Source organism: Astyanax mexicanus, chromosome 13 (genome assembly GCF_023375975.1).
Source record: "Astyanax mexicanus isolate ESR-SI-001 chromosome 13, AstMex3_surface, whole genome shotgun sequence".
NCBI lineage: Eukaryota > Metazoa > Chordata > Actinopteri > Characiformes > Acestrorhamphidae > Astyanax > Astyanax mexicanus.
Genome location: NC_064420.1, coordinates 8,106,991 through 8,119,194, shown reverse-complemented (window position 1 = coordinate 8,119,194; position 12,204 = coordinate 8,106,991). Strand labels below are relative to the sequence as shown.

Sequence of the window (12,204 nt, the reverse complement as noted above, 5' to 3'; positions counted from 1 at the left end):
GGCTAACCAGCCTATCACACTGAACCACACAGCGTAGCAGCACTGTTTTATCAACATTCAGTGCCGTAGTGTTCCTGCAGGGCACAGCTAGGGAACGCCAACCCAGGTATGTCATACTGTCATAAACTCACACTCTGGTGTTGACCGAAAAAGCCTGTGCAAGGCACCAAGTACCCATGGTTTATTATTTGTTATTATTGTATACAGATTTTCTTTATTACCATCAGTATCACCCCTTCTCTTCCACTTAATTTAGCTTAAATTATTTGCTTTGATGCCACTGCTCAGAAATAGACCCAAAAGAGTGCATGTCAATGAATTATTCAGATTTGGCATCTGTAACTTAAAGGTGTACCACAAGGTTAAATTTTGGTCCAGTTTTATTTAATATATATACATAAATTATAGTGCTGGCTCTGCTTCTCAGATTGCAAACCTTACCATTATGCAGATTAAACAATTTTATATTGCTTAGCTGATTTTGTTCATGCTACAGCCAGAAAATTATGCATTTGTTTTATAGGTGGCATTGTATAAGCATGAAAACTAAATTTATGCTGTTTTCCAGATCTCTTTTTAGTCTAATTTAATACTATACAGAAAGAAAGTAAAGCAAGTTCTTCATTGCAGAAAGTAAAGCAAGTTCTTCATTGCAGAAAGTAAAGCGTATTGAAAGCAAAATAGAAAGCTCAATTTTTTAATATATTTGATTATGTCCCCTTATCAGAAAGATATCCAATTCCCTGTAGCTTGAAATAGATGCAACACTGCGTTTCCTAAAAAAAAAAATAATAATAAAAATAAAAATAAGGCCTTTCCTCACTGGTTTCTGAAATCCACGCTTGCTCTTAAGAGGATCAAAATATCAGCATAGACGGAGATGCATAAAACTTAGAGAAATTAGATATTACATCTATCTTATATAGATCTCATTCAGTCAGGACTGAACTGAGATCAGTCTGAATAAGAAACGAATAGTAAGATAATTAACTAAATCACCTGATAGAAAAAGCTGTGTTTGGAATGGCTCACTCATTCACTATTCACTATGTAGCATTTTCCTATTTATTGAACTGATTATTTAACAATCAAACAAGAAACCATGTTTATTTGTCCTGCTCTGAGGACATCTTACACAGCAGTACTGCATGGCATAGTATATGTTGGAATTTCTAGCATACATCTTCTGTACAATATTATTATAATATAATATAATGAATAGTGAACTATATGGGGAAAAATGTACTGCTGAGTTTCTACAAAGCACTATAAAAATGACCAATCCAAATTGCTCAGTATTTCTGCAATAGGAAACGATTCCGACACAGCCACACACCTTCATTATTTTCATTATTAGATTTGCGTATAGAATATAGAGTTAGACATATGTCCCTGTTAGGTTAGGGCCCCCAAGATATAGTCCAATACCCAGAATTAAGCTAATTATTTTCATCCTCTCTGTCCCATAATCCCTTTACTAAATTCTCTAAATTCTCTAATTATCTATCCAGTCACACACCTCTCTGACATCATTCAACAACTTAATTATTTATATTAACACCTCCCCAACCTTGCTTACATTAAAGTACACTGTACTCATGATAGGGTATTCACATGTTCACATTTTAATTTTAGAACTGTCTTATAACGTATGCATATTTATATTATATTATATTTCTATGTCACATCAGTTACTTTACTCTGTTAATTATTTAATTATTTATGACCATTAGTAATATCTACTGCACTGCTCCGTTTACAGATAGATCTTTACCTTGTATAGTTAGGTTTTTTATCCTTATATTTTCTTATATAGATATATCTATCTACCCATACAAAAGCCTTTTCCCCCTGTTCACCTCTGTCCCCCATTTTCACTGTGTATTACTCTATTTCCCTACTTCACCTTGGACTCCTCCCCTGCAGTGGGACTCATCCATTCCTATTTCGTTGTCACACAAGATTTCGTACACTCAACCAATCACACCGCTCACCGGAGCTCCGCTCACACACAGTTTCACACACACTCCAACACATACGCACACACTTCTGTTTCATGCACTCTGTCTTACACACACTCTTTAATTCGCTGTCATACACTTTCTCAGTCACTGCCACACAAGATACACATTTTCTGTTTCTCTCTCAGGAAAACTGGACACGCACCTCTACAGTATCATGCAATAACTCGTAATTTAACAACTTGTAAAAGTTCGTAATAGGTACAGCGTCTACTAATTATTTACTAAATGTCTTGTGCAGGAACAACATCTGCTTATTTTTTAACACAAACATAAGAGACTTTGAGTAGGAACAGCATCTACTCATCCGAATTAAAAATAGAGAAGTAGGTCCTACGTCTACCCGAGCAGGGACACCTTCTGCTCTTTTTAACCGAATTAAAAATAGATATGAGTAGGTACAGCGTCTACTCTTCCGAATTAAAATAGAGAAGTAGGGACACTACCCGAGCAGGCACGACTTCTGCTCTGTTTAACCGAATTAAAATAGATATGAGTAGGTACAGAGTCTACTCTTCCGAATTAAAATAGAGAAGTAGGGACACTACCCGAGCAGGCACGACTTCTGCTCTTTTTAACCGAATTAAAATAGATATGAGTAGGTACAGCGTCTACTCTTCCGAATTAAAATAGAGAAGTAGGGACACTACCCGAGCAGGCACGACTTCTGCTCTTTTTAACCGAATTAAAATAGATATGAGTAGGTACAGCGTCTACTCTGGCTAGTTTACGAGCGGATCAATCTCGAGGTGAGCCTTACACCTGGCCGTTATCCGAACATCTCGTCAGAAGCCGGGGGGGCACGCCAGCTCCCAATCCATAAATTCAGTAGGTACAGCGTCTACCGTTTAACACCCTGGAATAGGAACAACTTCTATTCTCATCAAATTCAGTAGGTACAGCGTCTACCGTTTAACACCCTGGAATAGGAACAACTTCTATTCTCATTTAAATAGCTTGGTATGCTGCCTGCTTCCCTCCGGACAGCAGCCAGGGCGCCGCTCCACTCAAATTTGAAATAGCCAATATGCAGAATTTGATTAAACCGGCTCTGCTTACCTGTGTTTTTAAGTTCGGACGTGAGTGGATCAGTGCCGGATGCTGTCCTTCGTCAGACTCGTTGTCAGAGGTCGGGGTCACCAAATTGTTGTAGAAAAGAAAATGAAAGGTGGGCTAGCCCCCACCTCTCGTCCGGGGTACAACTCCCCTGCGTGTTCGTTTGATAGAGAGAGTCAGACAGGTGGAGTGAAGTTGAAAGCAAACCAAGTATTTATTACAAAGTACTGAATATTCAGGAGAACCCACACATGAAAGACCGTCTAACAGCCGTCCCAGCATAAGTTCTGACCCCCCTCTAATCTGACTCCTTGTTTATACCCAAAGATGACGTGAAGCCTGTTGATGAGGCGTTGCTAAAATCATCTCATGTTAGCATGCGTAATTTCACGTGTTAGTACTCAAGTTTCACGTGTCTGACCGGACCACTAGTGTTTGGCCTTGACTGTGTTCTTCCAGAATGAAACATCGTGGCACTATCTGTGTGTGTGCGTCACCCCCCTCTTTGAAGCCGAGGTTTTTTAGGGAGGCACTCACTCACCAAAAGGCTGCTTTGATCTAATAGCCTTTTTTGTAGCAATTTAGCCCCGTACCAGTCGAATTGATGACCGTTAGTTAGGGTCCTGCAGTAAACAAAATACTTCAAGCCTGAGCTACATCTCACATGTTATATGTTAATGTGTTAGTAAATGTATCATGTGGGTTAATTTGTCATATAATAAAGTCTGTGTTAGTCACATGCCATATCAAACAATGTTTTACTATATGTGTAAAGGATATATTGTGATTATTGGTTAATCTTTTATATAATTGCGTGTAAAATACACTGTGAGTAAAAATGATCAAATATAATGTGAGTATTGGTTAATGCATATACAATACAAGGTTTCACACAATAATTATGTAATTATAGATACTACCCACTAAACAAAGAGACGTTGAAACGACGTCTTTTCTAGGTCATTTTTGCACGTCCAATTTTGGTCTCCTGAAGGTGCAGACTGTGACGCCAGACGACGTCTTTTTTCTGACGTCTTCTGCACGTCCAGTATTGACGTCCCCCAGACCTCCGGATAAGGGCTAATTCTAGTTTAAATTAAGTCGTTGTGGACGTCTTTTCTACGTGAAATTTACATGTATTCGTTTTTATAGACCAGCTACTTTGAGGCTCCCTGCATAACTGTAGTGCCATTTCAGACGGTGGCAACTGTTCCATTGTTCCAGCTTCAGCAGATCACTGGAAACGCATACAAAGCTAAGCCAAACAATTACTGGAACAGGTTCACAACCTTCTGGAACTAGTTATGCACGTTAGTTATACACAATATGCTTTACAAATAAATTGCATTTCAACCCTCTCACTTTTTCCAAAACATGTCAACCTGCAAAGAACCAGTAAAAGCAAGGGATAAATTAATTACCCCCATCTTACCACTGTTGATTTTAAATTGACCCTTTCTGTTTGGGGAAACATTAATATAATAATAAAAATTATGAGTAAATCTCATTTGGGGTTAATGCCTTTATTTTACATCAACATAACATACACCTTAGATTCACACCATAACAATTTCACTAAACATTTACCTTCCCTTAAAACTATTACACCTTTACATTACACCTTCCCTTAACAATATTATACCTTCCCTCAACACTATTACACCTTTACATTACACCTTCCCTTAACAATATTATACTTTCCCTTAACACTATTACACCTTTAACATTACACCTTCCCTCAACACTATTACACCTTCCCTCAAAACTATTACACCTTTAACATTACACCTTCCCTTAACAATATTATACCTTCCCTCAACACTATTACACCTTTACATTACACCAGGGGTCTCAAAGTACCGGCCCACGCGGTTTCATACGGCCCCTCACGGGTTAACAAAATAAACATACATCTGGCCCGCAATTCAATTTAATTATTTATGCTTTATTATGTTCGTTTTCATATTTTATCTTAACTTGTATTTTGGTGTGTGTGTGTGGTTTTTGTTTTTTTTTTGCTTACGCTGCGTTGCCTGCTTTAGTAGTCTTCAGTAGCCTTCAACAGTCTAACCTTGCTGCCGTGGTGTGTCCATTAAACTCCGTAGTTATAAACATCCTGAGGTTAGCAGCGCTAACTGACCTGTTTATAATGTAATCCCAGCAGTGCCTCCGTGACGCTGCTCTAAACTGCTGCTGTTAGCTGCTTGGGCTGAAAGATGAACTGTAGAGAGCTGTATTATCCGGTTAGTGGGGTTATTTTGTTTCATACACAGAAGAACTTAAAAAATTTCAAAACGCTCCAGACTGGCTCAGCTGAGTCCTGTAGCCCGTGGCTGGGCTGTAGCTCTGACTAAGCAAAGACTGCGGGCTTGTGGTGCTGCAGCTGCAGCTCCGACTAGTGGTTGGATGAGGAACTGCTAAATCTGAGGAAATGCTAAATCTGTCACAGCTCACAATTTTTGATTTTATATTTATTAAGCCTTATTTCAGTATCAAACGTTTTGATCAAAGTTAATATAACTTGTACTTGATGTAATTTCTATTCACTTGAATAGTTTGGTTCTTGATTGATGGAGTTTTTGGATTTCATAACATGACAAATTAAAAGGATTTATGTTAATAGAGCAACAAGCAAACATTTTTCCATGCAACTGTAATATTTGATTGAATAAATAGTATATTGAGAGTTATTTAACATTAAGGAGTAATTACATTCATTTTATATTACATCTGGTTACATTTTCTTATATTTGTAAGTTACATCTGGCCCTCAGAGGACAGCCAATATGTCAATGTGGCCCTCGGCAAAAATGAGTTTGAGACCCCTGCATTACACCTTCCCTTAACAATATTATACCTTCCCTTAACACTATTACACCTTTAACATTACCCCTTCCCTCAACACTATTACACCTTCCCTGAACACTATCACACCTTTAACATTACACCTTCCCTCAACACTATCACACCTTTCCACTACACCTTCCCTTAACATCATTATACTTTCATTAAGATTCTAGGTCCTGAGAGACAGCGGTGTGTCCTCCACGTCTTTGTGGTGCATGTTTGAGATGCTCCGAAGTATGAAGTCCTCGGTGGCTGTCCCGTCACATTTCATGACTCCATCTGCACAAGTAGAAAAAGACAAATTAGAAATCTCAGAAAATGTTGAAGATGGCCATTTATTTTTGTCCCACAACAAACTATTTTAAATTGCCTTATTTATGTAATATTCACATAAACTTACTTCTTCACACTATGGCTTAGCTAACGCTAAGCTAACGGCGGGAATACACATTTAACACCTGACGAGAATTATCGTGCCGTTTTAATTCTCACACATCATATTAAGCTATTTTAATTATTTTTTTCCCACAGCAAACTATTTTAAATTGCCTTATTTATGTAATATTCACATAAACTTACTTCTTCATGCTATGGCTTAGCTAACGCTAAGCTAACGATAAGCTAACGCTAAGCTAAAGGCGGGAATACACATTTAACACCTGACGAGAATTATCGTGCCGTTTTAATTCTCACACATCATATTAAGCTATTTTAATATTTTTTTCCCACAACAAACTATTTTAAATTGCCTTATTTATGTAATATTAACATAAACTTACTTCTTCAGGCTATTCAAAATGCACTTGATATTGCCCCCAGTTGCCTAGGTTAATTGTGGGTGCCACAAACTTATATAACTTAACGCTAGCTTAGCGAATTTAGCCAAAGACGGTTCTTTGATTTAGCTTAGATTGGCTTATCAGCCTAGCTCTGGTTAGTGCATTGACTTAATGACCGGACAATGCTTCTACGTTAAAGCTTCGGTTACAGTAAATATTATTTCCATTACGGTCGTTCTCAAAAGTAATTCCAATTCCATTTTAACTATGGCCACTGTTTAGCTATCGTTAGCTAGCTAGCTAGTTAGCTAACTGCCTGGGAAGAGAGGCAACGCCAGCAGGTTCAGGTTAAGACCACAGAGCTAAAACAACTAACACTACAAATACATTAACTTATTATACATATCGTCTTACCTTATAGCTTGGCAGCTGAGTCCGGTCCGGAGCGGAGCTGAGCTGAGCGAGCTGAACTGAATGAGCTGAGCTGAGCTGAGCTGAGCTACTGCAGCAGCCAAAAAATGTTTAGCGTGTTTTGCCTCGGCATATCAGAGTGGAGTTTATGATGACGTGCGGTCTCAGCAAATCAGAGTGGTGTTGACTGGTTGAAATCAACTTAACAATTTTCCACATAAATTGCATTTCCAAATAAAAATAAAAACATACGTAAATAAATACCTACATTCGTTAATTAATTAAATAGATAAAAAATATAATACTCAAATAAATAATTAGAAATAAATGATGCTTAATCATAAATAATCTATATTCATAGTGATTAACAATATTGATAACAACAATTTTGACATACATTTAAAAATAAATATATTCTTAAATAATGTTAATTTCCTGCACCTGTATTAGACGTCCCCATGACGTCCAAAAAAGTGACCTAGTCCGACGTTCAAATGTTTAACTGCATATTGACGTCCAAGTGGGGTCATAGTTAGACGTCCAAATAGCGGACCTAGTTTGCACGTCGTGTAGACGTACAGAATTGGTCTTGGACCGACCGACGCAATATAGACATGATCTGCACGTCCATAAGACGTCTAATGTTTAGTGGGTAAGATAAGTAATCATTATTGAAAGATATTTGTCAATACACTCAAGGTAAAATAAACAGTTACTCTTTACTAGGTTAGCTAATGTTAAGTTAACTACTTTATTTCAGAGGGGAATGTTTAGCTAGGTTAGCTAATGTTAAGTTAACTACTTTATTTCAGAGTGGAATGTTTTAGCTAGGTTAGCTAATGTTAACTACTTTATTTCAGAGGGGAATGTTTAGCTAGGTTAGCTAATGTTAAGTTAATTACTTTATTTCAGAGGGGAATGTTTAGCTAGGTTAGCTAATGTTAAGTTAACTACTTTATTTCAGAGTGGAATGTTTTAGCTAGGTTAGCTAATGTTAACTACTTTATTTCAGAGGGGAATGTTTAGCTAGGTTAGTTCATGTTAATTTAACTACTTTATTTCAGAGTAGAATGTTTAGCTAGGTTAGTTAATGTTAACTACTTTATTTCAGAGGGGAATGTTTAGCTAGGTTAGCTAATGTTAAGTTAACTACTTTATTTCAGAGTGGAATGTTTTAGCTAGGTTAGCTAATGTTAACTACTTTATTTCAGAGGGGAATGTTTAGCTAGGTTAGCTAATGTTAAGTTAACTACTTTATTTCAGAGGTGAATGTTTTAGCTAGGTTAGCTAATGTTAAGTTAACTACTTTATTTCAGAGTGGAATGTTTTAGCTAGGTTAGCTAATGTTAACTACTTTATTTCAGAGGGGAATGTTTAGCTAGGTTAGTTCATGTTAATTTAACTACTTTATTTCAGAGTGGAATGTTTTAGCTAGGTTAGTTAATGTTAAGTTACCTACTTTATTTCAGAGGGGAATGTTTAGCTAGGTTAGCTAATGTTAACTACTTTATTTCAGAGGGAAATGTTTAGCAAGGTTAGCTAATGTTAAGTTAACTACTTTATTTCAGATGGAAATATTTAGCTAGGTAAGCTAATGTTAAGTTAACTACTTTATTTCAGAGGGGAATGTTTAGCTAGGTTAGTTAATGTTAAGTTAACTACTTTATTTCAGAGGGGAATGTTTAGCTAGGTTAGCTAATGTTAAGTGAACTACTTTATTTCAGAGTAGAATGTTTAGCTAGGTTAGTTAATGTTAACTACTTTATTTCAGAGGGGAATGTTTAGCTAGGTTAGCTAATGTTAAGTTAACTACTTTATTTCAGAGTGGAATGTTTAGCTAGGTTAGCTAATGTTAACTACTTTGTTTCAGAGGGGAATGTTTAGCTAGGTTAGCTAATGTTAAGTTAACTACTTTATTTCAGAGGGGAATGTTTTAGCTAGGTTAGCTAATGTTAAGTTAACTACTTTATTTCAGAGGGGAATGTTTAGCTAGGTTAGCTAATGTTAAGTGAACTACTTTATTTCAGAGTAGAATGTTTAGCTAGGTTAGTTAATGTTAACTACTTTATTTCAGAGGGGAATGTTTAGCTAGGTTAGCTAATGTTAACTACTTTGTTTCAGAGGGGAATGTTTAGCTAGGTTAGCTAATGTTAAGTTAACTACTTTATTTCAGAGGGGAATGTTTTAGCTAGGTTAGCTAATGTTAAGTTAACTACTTTATTTCAGAGGGGAATGTTTAGCTAGGTTAGCTAATGTTAACTACTTTATTTCAGAGGGAAATGTTTAGCAAGGTTAGCTAATGTTAACTACTTTATTTCAGAGGGAAATGTTTAGCAAGGTTAGCTAATGTTAACTACTTTATTTCAGATGGAAATATTTAGCTAGGTTAAGCTAATATTAAGTTAACTACTTTATTTCAGAGGGGAATTTTTTAGCTAGGTTAGTTAATGTTAAGTTAACTACTTTATTTCAGAGGGGGATGTTTAGCTAGGTTAGCTAGTGTTAAGTTAACTACTTTATTTCAGAGGGGAATGTTTAGCTAGGTTAGCTAATGTTAAGTTAACTACTTTATTTCAGAGTAGAATGTTTAGCTAGGTTAGCTAATGTTAAGTTAACTACTTTATTTCAGAGTAGAATGTTTAGCTAGGTTAGTTAATGTTAACTACTTTATTTCAGAGTGGAATGTTTAGCTAGGTTAGCTAATGTTAAGTTAACTACTTTATTTCAGAGTGGAATGTTTAGCTAGGTTAGCTAATGTTAACTACTTTATTTCAGAGGGGAATGTTTAGCTAGGTTAGCTAATGTTAATTTAACTACTTTATTTCAGAGGGGACTGTTTTAGCTAGGTTAGCTAATGTTAAGTTAACTACTTTATTTCAGAGGGGAATGTTTAGCTAGGTTAGCTAATGTTAAGTTAATTACTTTATTTCAGAGGGGAATGTTTAGCTAGGTTAGCTAATGTTAAGTTAACTACTTTATTTCAGAGGGGAATGTTTAGCTAGGTTAGCTAATGTTAAGTTAAGTACTTTATTTCAGAATGGAATGTTTTAGCTAGGTTAGCTAATGTTAACTACTTTATTTCAGAGGGGAATGTTTTAGCTAAGTTAGCTAATGTTAAGTTAACTACTTTATTTCAGAGGGGAATGTTTAGCTAGGTTAGCTAATGTTAAGTTAACTACTTTATTTCAGAGGGGAATGTTTAGCTAGGTTAGCTAATGTTAAGTTAACTACTTTATTTCAGAGTGGAATGTTTTAGCTAGGTTAGCTAATGTTAACTACTTTATTTCAGAGGGGAATGTTTAGCTAGGTTAGCTAATGTTAAGTTAACTACTTTATTTCAGAGGTGAATGTTTTAGCTAGGTTAGCTAATGTTAACTACTTTATTTCAGAGGGGAATGTTTAGCTAGGTTAGCTAATGTTAAGTTAACTACTTTATTTCAGAGGGGAATGTTTAGCTAGGTTAGCTAATGTTAAGTTAACTACTTTATTTCAGAATGGAATGTTTTAGCTAGGTTAGCTAATGTTAACTACTTTATTTCAGAGGGGAATGTTTAGCTAGGTTAGCTAATGTTAAGTTAACTACTTTATTTCAGAGTGGAATGTTTTAGCTAGGTTAGCTAATGTTAACTACTTTATTTCAGAGGGGAATGTTTAGCTAGGTTAGCTAATGTTAAGTTAACTACTTTATTTCAGAGGTGAATGTTTTAGCTAGGTTAGCTAATGTTAACTACTTTATTTCAGAGGGGAATGTTTAGCTAGGTTAGCTAATGTTAAGTTAACTACTTTATTTCAGAGGTGAATGTTTTAGCTAGGTTAGCTAATGTTAACTACTTTATTTCAGAGAGGAATGTTTAGCTAGGTTAGTTCATGTTAATTTAACTACTTTATTTCAGAGTGGAATGTTTTAGCTAGGTTAGTTAATCTTAAGTTACCTACTTTATTTCAGAGTAGAATGTTTAGCTAGGTTAGCTAATGTTAACTACTTTATTTCAGAGGGAAATGTTTAGCAAGGTTAGCTTATTTCAGATGGAAATATTTAGCTAGGTAAGCTAATGTTAAGTTAACTACTTTATTTCAGATGGAAATATTTAGCTAGGTAAGCTAATGTTAAGTTAACTACTTTATTTCAGAGGGGAATGTTTAGCTAGGTTAGTTAATGTTAAGTTAACTACTTTATTTCAGAGGGGAATGTTTAGCTAGGTTAGCTAATGTTAAGTGAACTACTTTATTTCAGAGTAGAATGTTTAGCTAGGTTAGTTAATGTTAACTACTTTATTTCAGAGGGGAATGTTTAGCTAGGTTAGCTAATGTTAAGTTAACTACTTTATTTCAGAGTGGAATGTTTAGCTAGGTTAGCTAATGTTAACTACTTTGTTTCAGAGGGGAATGTTTAGCTAGGTTAGCTAATGTTAAGTTAACTACTTTATTTCAGAGGGGAATGTTTTAGCTAGGTTAGCTAATGTTAAGTAGAGGGGAATGTTTAGCTAGGTTAGCTAATGTTAACTACTTTATTTCAGAGGGAAATGTTTAGCAAGGTTAGCTAATGTTAACTACTTTATTTCAGAGGGAAATGTTTAGCAAGGTTAGCTAATGTTAAGTGAACTACTTTATTTCAGATGGAAATATTTAGCTAGGTTAAGCTAATATTAAGTTAACTACTTTATTTCAGAGGGGAATTTTTTTGCTAGGTTAGTTAATGTTAAGTGAACTACTTTATTTCAGATGGAAATATTTAGATAGGTTAGCTAATGTTAAGTTAACTACTTTATTTCAGAGGGGAATTTTTTAGCTAGGTTAGTTAATGTTAAGTGAACTACTTTATTTCAGAGGGGAATGTTTAGCTAGGTTAGTTAATGTTAAGTTAACTACTTTATTTCAGAGGGGAATTTTTTTGCTAGGTTAGTTAATGTTAAGTGAACTACATTATTTCAGATGGAAATATTTAGCTAGGTTAGCTAATGTTAAGTTAACTACTTTATTTCAGAGGGGAATTTTTTAGCTAGGTTAGTTAATGTTAAGTGAACTACTTTATTTCAGAGGGGAATGTTTAGCTAGGTTAGCTAATTTTAAGTTAACTACTTTATTTCAGA

General features: G+C 35.4%; 1 long non-coding RNA gene across 2 annotated transcripts; it reads right to left on the bottom strand.

The window, feature by feature from the left end:
* Nucleotides 1–4,581: 4,581 nt before the first annotated feature.
* Nucleotides 4,582–7,773, bottom strand: LOC125780637 (uncharacterized). 2 transcript variants are annotated; one of them, XR_007423891.1, is made up of 4 exons: nt 7,118–7,773; nt 6,026–6,203; nt 4,796–5,990; nt 4,582–4,740 (listed from the first exon to the last, which is right to left on the bottom strand). It is a non-coding gene; the product is annotated as an uncharacterized LOC125780637 (long non-coding RNA). The 2 variants fall into 2 exon arrangements; XR_007423892.1 differs by having other exon boundaries at nt 4,582–5,990.
* Between the last annotated feature and the right edge of the window lie 4,431 nt (nt 7,774–12,204).